Source organism: Punica granatum, chromosome 2 (genome assembly GCF_007655135.1).
Source record: "Punica granatum isolate Tunisia-2019 chromosome 2, ASM765513v2, whole genome shotgun sequence".
NCBI classification, from domain to species: Eukaryota; Viridiplantae; Streptophyta; class Magnoliopsida; order Myrtales; family Lythraceae; genus Punica; species Punica granatum.
The window spans coordinates 26,486,131-26,493,938 of record NC_045128.1 but is presented as its reverse complement, the minus strand read 5'-3'; the positions used below and the strand labels follow the sequence as shown (position 1 = coordinate 26,493,938).

The following is a 7,808-nucleotide window of genomic DNA, read 5'->3' as shown; positions in this document are numbered from 1 at the left end:
GTAACTAAACATGAAATAACTACAAGATTATAAGCTCGTGAGACTCAAATAGAGATTCATGGATCCCACCCATCATCCATGGTGGCTAAACTCGGTCTCTTGTGTTGTGTTCCTATATGGGTCTCACGCGAAAACTTCTGTCGTTTTCAAATATAAATAGTAACTAATGAAAGATCCCGTGCATGTAGAGGAAACTAAAAGTATTGATGATTCAATGCCGTTGTGAAAAAGTTTTAAAAGCATAAATCATATTTTTTAAGTGCATGTGCAGAAAATCTCATTAATTAGTTTATTTTCTTGAAACTAATTCTATTCAGCTTGACAATTTAATAACCCTTTTAATGTGTATATATATATATATATGTGTGTGTGTGTGTGTGTTTGCCCTTTCGTTTATTTTTGACATCACGTTGATCCATTCCATTGCTAACATAATTTCTCCTTTATTTTTAGTTGTTATTGGCTCATTTATAATCTATCAGTGATACTCCCTATTTAAGTACTGTCACTAGCATAAAAGATTGAATTTCATTGGAGCAAATTTTCACCACCTCATTAGCTTTAAAATTGAAATTAAACTCGTCTTATACACATGACTTCATTTCATATTAGAAAACCGAGGAATCATATTTCTAAGTATGCACATAACAGTTTATACTTGTTAAACTTAGTAAATATATTATGTTCAACTTGTCGTGTTTCCTCTTGTAAAAATATATTTTGTACTCTTTAACTAACCCTTACTGCACCATCACATTAATGTATCTTATCTATAATAGAATAGCGCTCATGGATTACCTCACTTGGTTGCTATCATAGACAACCCAACCGCATATAATTTTTTTCTTTTTTCTTTTTAATTATTGTTGGTTTATTCAAGATCCATAATTAACATCCATATTTAAATGCTTTACAAACCGCCATGTAAGATTGAATTAAGGACTCACATAAGACTCAGCTTGTAATTTTTTTCATAGTTAACTGAAACTTACTTCGTAACTAAGTAAACTAGATGAAAGGCATGTGCATATGCACAGACTAGAATCATCGGGCATCTTAAGAAAACCAACAATCACTATTGGAATGAATATATAGGTCCAACAGTTTTGTCTATGAGTAAGATTTTGTGATTTGCTCTTTGTAAAAACAATAGAAGCATTACATAATAATTGATCCAATGAACATACATTATTTGTTCCTTTATAATCGAAAGGACTAAGATGACACCAACTTGTAGAGGATAGAATGCTTCACATAATTGTGAAAAATTTCTCCCACTCTCAAGTTAAAATTATAAACTTATAGTGCGATCTAAATTTGGAAGAATCTCACTCCCAACATCACAATGTGAAGAAAATGAAACAAATTTATGAGAAGCAAGTGGCTAGCGTTCAATAAAAGTGTGAAGCACCATTCTGTATCTTAGAAGATTCAAAGTGGCAATTTAATAGATTTATTATTAATTTGTATTTTCATCTTCCAATGCAGGTAATTTTGGCTTTGAAAAGCGAGGTGACATCACAGTGTTGTGTCACTTTCACGTTACTATTGGTGGTCATACGAGAGGTCATGTAAGGAGAACACTCTTGAATCCTACATGGCGCTTGTCGACTTGTTGTCTCGACTTTTAATAATGTATATAGTAGTGATAAAATTAATTCAAGTTTATTATTTATGGAAAAGTTCAATAAAAAAAAGTGAAAATATATATTAATATTGTTTACTTCATAGTTAAGTAAATGTATATTATTGTATTATTATTATTATTATTATTATTATTATTATCAAGTCATGTATACATTTTTACATTATTTTATATCAGAAATTTAGAAAAAAAATTATCATTTTTATATTATAAAAATAAAAGAAAGTCGTGAGAGTATGAAAAAGTATCGTGCTCTCCACCAGAATTCTCCAAATGCTTTCACTTTATACTCTCCACCAGGATTCTAAAAATGCGTATGCTTTACATTTATATAATGGATAATGGATATATAATAGATGTCTATGGCCCGAGCGAGAATTCAGGGAATAAACTTGGACAGATGGAACTCTAGGGAGCAGGTTGATATAAGAGCATTTTTAGGGGGCAAATTACAATTTCCCTTTTATGTACGTTCTATTAATTACGTTTACATGATGACGCTCATTGGTGAGATGACCTTTTCAAATCATTCTAATTGGCTCTTTAGTGGAAAAAAAATCTAAGAAATTAAAAGGAAAAAAGAAAAAGAGATATTAAAGAGAAGACCCCTGGAAGCCCCACCAATTCGAAAGAACTTCTTGGTGAATCTGTTCAATTGCCCAATCACTCTCCCAGTTTTTGTTTCGCTGACCTTATATTAAAATAGGAAGTAGTTATCTAGCTCACGCTTTGTACATACCTTTTTCCGATTTTTATTTTATGTTAATATTATTATATCTGTCTTTCTTTTTCCCTTTTTGATAAAAGAGCATTTTTAGGGGACAAATAACGATTTCCCTTTTTATATACGCTCTGTTAATTGCGTTTACATGACGCTCATTGGTGAGATCATCTTTTCAAATCATTCTAATTGGCTCTGTAGTGGAAAAAAATCCAAGAAATTAAAAGGAAAAAAAGACAAAGAGATATGAAAAGAAAACCCCCGAGGCCCCACCAATTCAAAAGAACTTCTTGATGAAGCTGTTCAATTGCCCAATCACTTTCTCAGTTTCGTTTTGCTGACCTCATATTAAAATCGGAAGTATTCATCTAAATCGCGCGTTTCACAGACCTTTCTTCAATTTTTATTTTATGTTAATATTATTGTATTTACGAATTTTATAATAACAAAAAAAATTTGAAATAAATAATATCGTCCAAAATATCTTATATATAAATACATGGTTAAAATTCGAAAAAAAAAATTATAAAAAATGTGAAAAAAATCTAGGTATATACTAATATACATGAGATGCGAAGGGTCGAACATCAAGGAGCTGTGAGTTACCCGATGAAAACTCTTCATCAATCGAATGGAGAGCATAACTCTCGTGGGATGAGTTTAAATTACATAATATATAGATATAGATAGATAGATAGAGATTAGTGTCAACCATCGCGTCGAAGAGAGAAAGCATATTACATTCTTATAATTAGTGACTTACCTACGTATTATCGCCTACTTAAAAGGGACAAACATCACGTGTTAAAGTTGTTAATAGATTTTTTATGTATTTTTTTCTAAAATAATCTGCAGATATCTTCGAAGATGTTGATATTTAGAATGACTCGTCTAATTGACTAATTAAAAACAAAACAACGAATTCTCTTTTTTCTTTATAAATCCAATATCTAAATCAAGTCATTATAGTATATTGAGATACTTGAAAGTTGAAATTATAATTTTCAAAATATTACGCTATATATTTAATTTTTTTAGGATATATTGCACCATATAACCTAACGTTGACGGATATTCTTAGATTTATCTCAACGTTGATTTTTTGCTTGAGGTATCCCAACGTTGCTAATTTGATGTCACCATCTAGCCCCAGGGGATAGTTGGTAAAACAAAAATAGCAACGTTGTGATATCTCGAGCAAAAAAATGACGTTGGGATAGATCTAAAAATATCTGTCAACGTTAGGCTATATGGTGCAATAAATCCATATTTTTAAGTTTAGACACCACTTTTCACTTATCTTTTTACGTAAGTAATTTACAAAAAAATACCAAATTAACGTTATCAATATAGTAGAAAATTTAAACATGAATGATTGTGAATATGAAACTTAAAAAATGCCTAAAGAGTTTTGTAAAATTTTAAGAAGAGTTTTTCAAACTTAAAAATTATTATATAATAGTTTTGTCCCCAGCAATTATCCCATTTAGTTTAATATGGCATTATCCATTTGGATTAATAATAATAACAATAATAAAAGTAAAAGCAATAACAATAAAAATATCTCTCAGCAATTATCCCAATCGATTCAATCTACCTAGCAATTACCCAATTGACTTAATAGACTTAATGATAATTACATAGACATATAGGTATGTAGAAGAACTGAGGGTCTCTTTCATGAGGCTATCACGGTGGAATTCCGGAGAGACAGAGATGCCTACCTAGGTATGCAAACGAACTTAGGGTCGGCCCGATCATCGTCCATAGTGTTTCCAGACTTCTCTTCTTGATTAGTTCGCGCAATCTAGAAAAGGAACAAAGTCGCATTTGAATAGAGGAAAGCAAGGGGAAGATGATGGGGACAGTGAAATGAGCGGGAAAGAAAATGGAAGGGATGGACAAAAAGTAAGAGAGATCAGACTGCAATGAGGACCTCTTTGATGCAACCCTGCAAAAAGAATCCAATGTTACATCATCTGTTATTATTGTAATATCAATTAGGTCCCTGAATACTTAACAGCCATTAAACGTCGTTTCCTCAGTGAACTGACTCAACTGTGTAGGGACCTAGCTGATGTGACGAGAGATCTAACTGATGTAACTAGGGGCCTATTTGATGTAACACATTCCCTCAATGACTAAATTGATGTACTGAGAGACCTAATAAATGTAACACAGTCCTATTTGATACAAATTGGAAAAGTAAGGAACATAATTGATGTAAAAAAAGTCAGGAACCGAATGATACAATATGTCAAACTCAAGGATCAAATTGCCTATTGCCTATTTACTCCTCTTGCTTTCTTAGAGTATACTAAAGGGGGAATAATAACATCACCAATGCTAGTCCCATTTTGAATACCAATTTTGGCATTGGCCTCCTCTCTCTCCCTGGACATTTGTCAACTTTTCATTGGAACAAAAAAAGGGAACTTCTCCCTCTAAGTTAGGACTGGTCCCTATTTGTTGAAGCACTCCAACAGAGACACGAGATTTGGGCGGTCCCAATTAGTGGTATCAATAAAAAATTGGGACTCTCCCCAGACCCACTAGTGATGCTCTATGGCTGTTAAGAGCACGATCGACGCACCCTCAATCACAGCTTCGAATGGACATGCCAAAGTAGGGCCAACATACTCGTAAATAGTTCTTCCCGGAGTTACGACTCAACGGTCATCCTAAATCGACAGAGTTACTCCCCACGTCCTCTCTCATTAGCTCCACTTCCTCAGAGCTACGCCTCGTGGTGGTGTTGTTTGTAGACAACTGGAGGACCTCTTACTTATAGAGGTAAAACGGATAGCAGATACTGAGTAAAAAACTCTTCTTATTAGGTTACGCATAGTCGATCTATTAGATTCGATTAATAGTGGATCAGGTTAGAGCCCACCCCCAAATTCTTTAAAGTGGATGAGATTATCTGCGCCCACATCTTCCTTGCCGGCATCAAAGATATGTGATATCTTTTTTTAAAGATTTATTAATGTGGCCAGTGGGGCCGGAGCTCGCAGCCAACATTGCCCTCGTCAAGTCCCTGGGCAATGGGCACCTGAAATACTATCACATAAGTATGTAGCACTTCTTGTCAAACTCTACAAGGAAATATGAGAATCGGATAGCCTCATCCGATACGGTAAAGACGACAACAGTAATGAACATGTTAAGCGTTAACATATAGATTATATAGTCTAAAAGATCGGTCCAACACCGACTATATATCTTTTCCTGGTGTACGGAAATAGATGCGGTTGGTCCAAGGTAATTCTTTCCATTGGCGAAGATGGAAGGATCCAGTTTAACCACCAAAGGGCCGAAGGGCATGACTTCATGGAATCCTCGTATTAGATTTCATATAGCAATATATGATGGGTCTGATTAAGAACTGACCTTTTCACAGGATGGGTTTCGAATAAGAGTACCTTGAAAAGTACATCAATACTACTTAGATCCAGTCACCCCGTGGAATCTAAGCAAGTGGTCTTTGTTCAGGGACTAAACCATGCTTTAAACCGATGGAGACGCGCCCGTTATTATGGTTTATCTGATCATTAGCTTGACACGTGATATGTAGACAATGTTAAACTGAATTTCACTAGCAAGAGGCAAAGGGGAGGGATAATCTGGAGTTGATTATATGTACAACGGCATTAAGTTAAAGCCAGATTTCCTCCCAAAATCCAACTGATCGAGAAGACATAAGTTGGAGATTTGCTTAGGCCGGCAAAATAGTTGAGGATAATACATATACTAACAAACAGATTTGAAAGAGTTAGTAGTGGGACCAAGGCTGATGATGATCGATGTTCACATTTGAGAAGCAACTCTCTTCGATCTCTGTTGATCCGGGACAATTCTTCAATATCATTCTCCTAGCGTCGCCCAGCTCCCGCTGTAGCTCCTCCTGTTGGAAAAACTCTATCAAATACAAGCTCAAAACGTTAAAAAGCAACCGCGCAATCTACGGTCCATCATTTCTCTTACAATTTCTAGTTCTTTTCAGTCAAGTACTGCCTTGTGTTGCTCTGACATCCATTTTGTGTGTTCGTGTATGAAGGTCATGAGACCTGCGTGCTGCCGGAGCAGGTTGTTCGCCTCACTAATTGGCACCTGAAGTTCCACCAATAAAGCAGGTTGAATCAAGATCATGCCCTGATGTGATGATGAAGGATCAGAATCGGGATAAAAGCATTCCTCTCGAAGCATATATACCTGATCTGGTGTTTGGAAATAGAAACGTTCCAAAGTCTCTTCTTTGCTCGGCTCGACCGGGTATGGACCCAGTTTGCCCTCGAGCAAGTAGGCCATCACTGCACCACCAAGGGAACGAAGGGTAGGACTTGCGAGAGGGTAGGCCATAACTGTATCCCCAAGGGGACGAAGAGTAGGACTTGTCGAACCCCCTGTAATTGCGCTAGCTTCTTGGTGGGGCTTCTTCGAGTGAGCCTGCCAGTAATTTTCAAGTGGAATGAGTAACGACAGCAGTCTGTTTCAACTTCCTATGCTCCCACTTAAAGTGGTTTAACCGCTAAACGTTGGCTTCAACAAGGGGGTTAAAAGTTTCTTCGAGCCGTGGGCTTTTGGCATCCGTGGTCCTAGCTTCTCTCTGACGGACAGTCACATTAATGGGGCAATTGAACTCGAATACACACTTACCTGAGAAGAACACTCAGGTCTTGGTGAACCTGCGCCTGGTGATGAAATGGGCTCATAAATACGTTAGTGTCTCTCCACCGAAAGAGTCTCTGCTGGATAAATGCCAGGTATGTCATTTCCGTATCTAATATGAACTCGCGAGCATCATATCCTCTCGACGCTGGTGCCACCGGCGGTGCGGCGACCTCGTCTGGGCGGTGGTGGCCCGCCGCCGACCACCGCCGTTGGATCTCCTCTTATCTCTTCACGTGGGAAAAGAGAAAGAGAGGGAGGGAGAGATCCAGCAGTGGTGGCTCGGGCCCTACGGTGAGGGGGTGGGGCCGGCCGACGCTCACACACACCTCCCCCGGCTCCCTTCCCTCCCCCCACCCCCGCTTCTTCTACTTCTTCGCTGATCTGCACATTAGCTTCTTCTTTTTCTGTGACATTTTTTAGCATCCCGCTCTAGAAGCACTCAAAAACAATATTATTACTTGATATATAAGATCCCATGACAATCTCCTAAAATCATATCATTTATAATCATATAAATTATCCCCGATTCTCTCCAATAATAGTCATATCGAATATCCTTGATTATCTCTAATACTATCCAGCCAAAAAAATAAACGAAGAAAAAAAAAAACAGAGACAGAATTGGAGCCATATTGAGATATGGTTTTGGACCCTGACCGTGATTCGAAGCCATTGCAGCGACAAGGCCCGATGGTGGAACCCTTGGCGCTTGTTGTCTGCGGCACCGCACTTGCATTGCTTCTCTCCAACTCTGAGAACGGCGGTTGCGTC

The 7,808-nt window shown here is 37.0% G+C and overlaps 1 long non-coding RNA gene across 2 annotated transcripts; it reads right to left on the bottom strand.

The window, feature by feature from the left end:
* Nucleotides 1-5,951: 5,951 nt before the first annotated feature.
* LOC116195053 lies at nt 5,952-7,808 on the bottom strand. Of its 2 annotated transcripts, XR_004154569.1 has the most exons (5): nt 7,695-7,808; nt 7,023-7,466; nt 6,579-6,812; nt 6,351-6,476; nt 5,952-6,270 (listed from the first exon to the last, which is right to left on the bottom strand). It is a non-coding gene; the product is annotated as an uncharacterized LOC116195053 (long non-coding RNA). The 2 variants fall into 2 exon arrangements; XR_004154568.1 differs by having other exon boundaries at nt 7,023-7,718.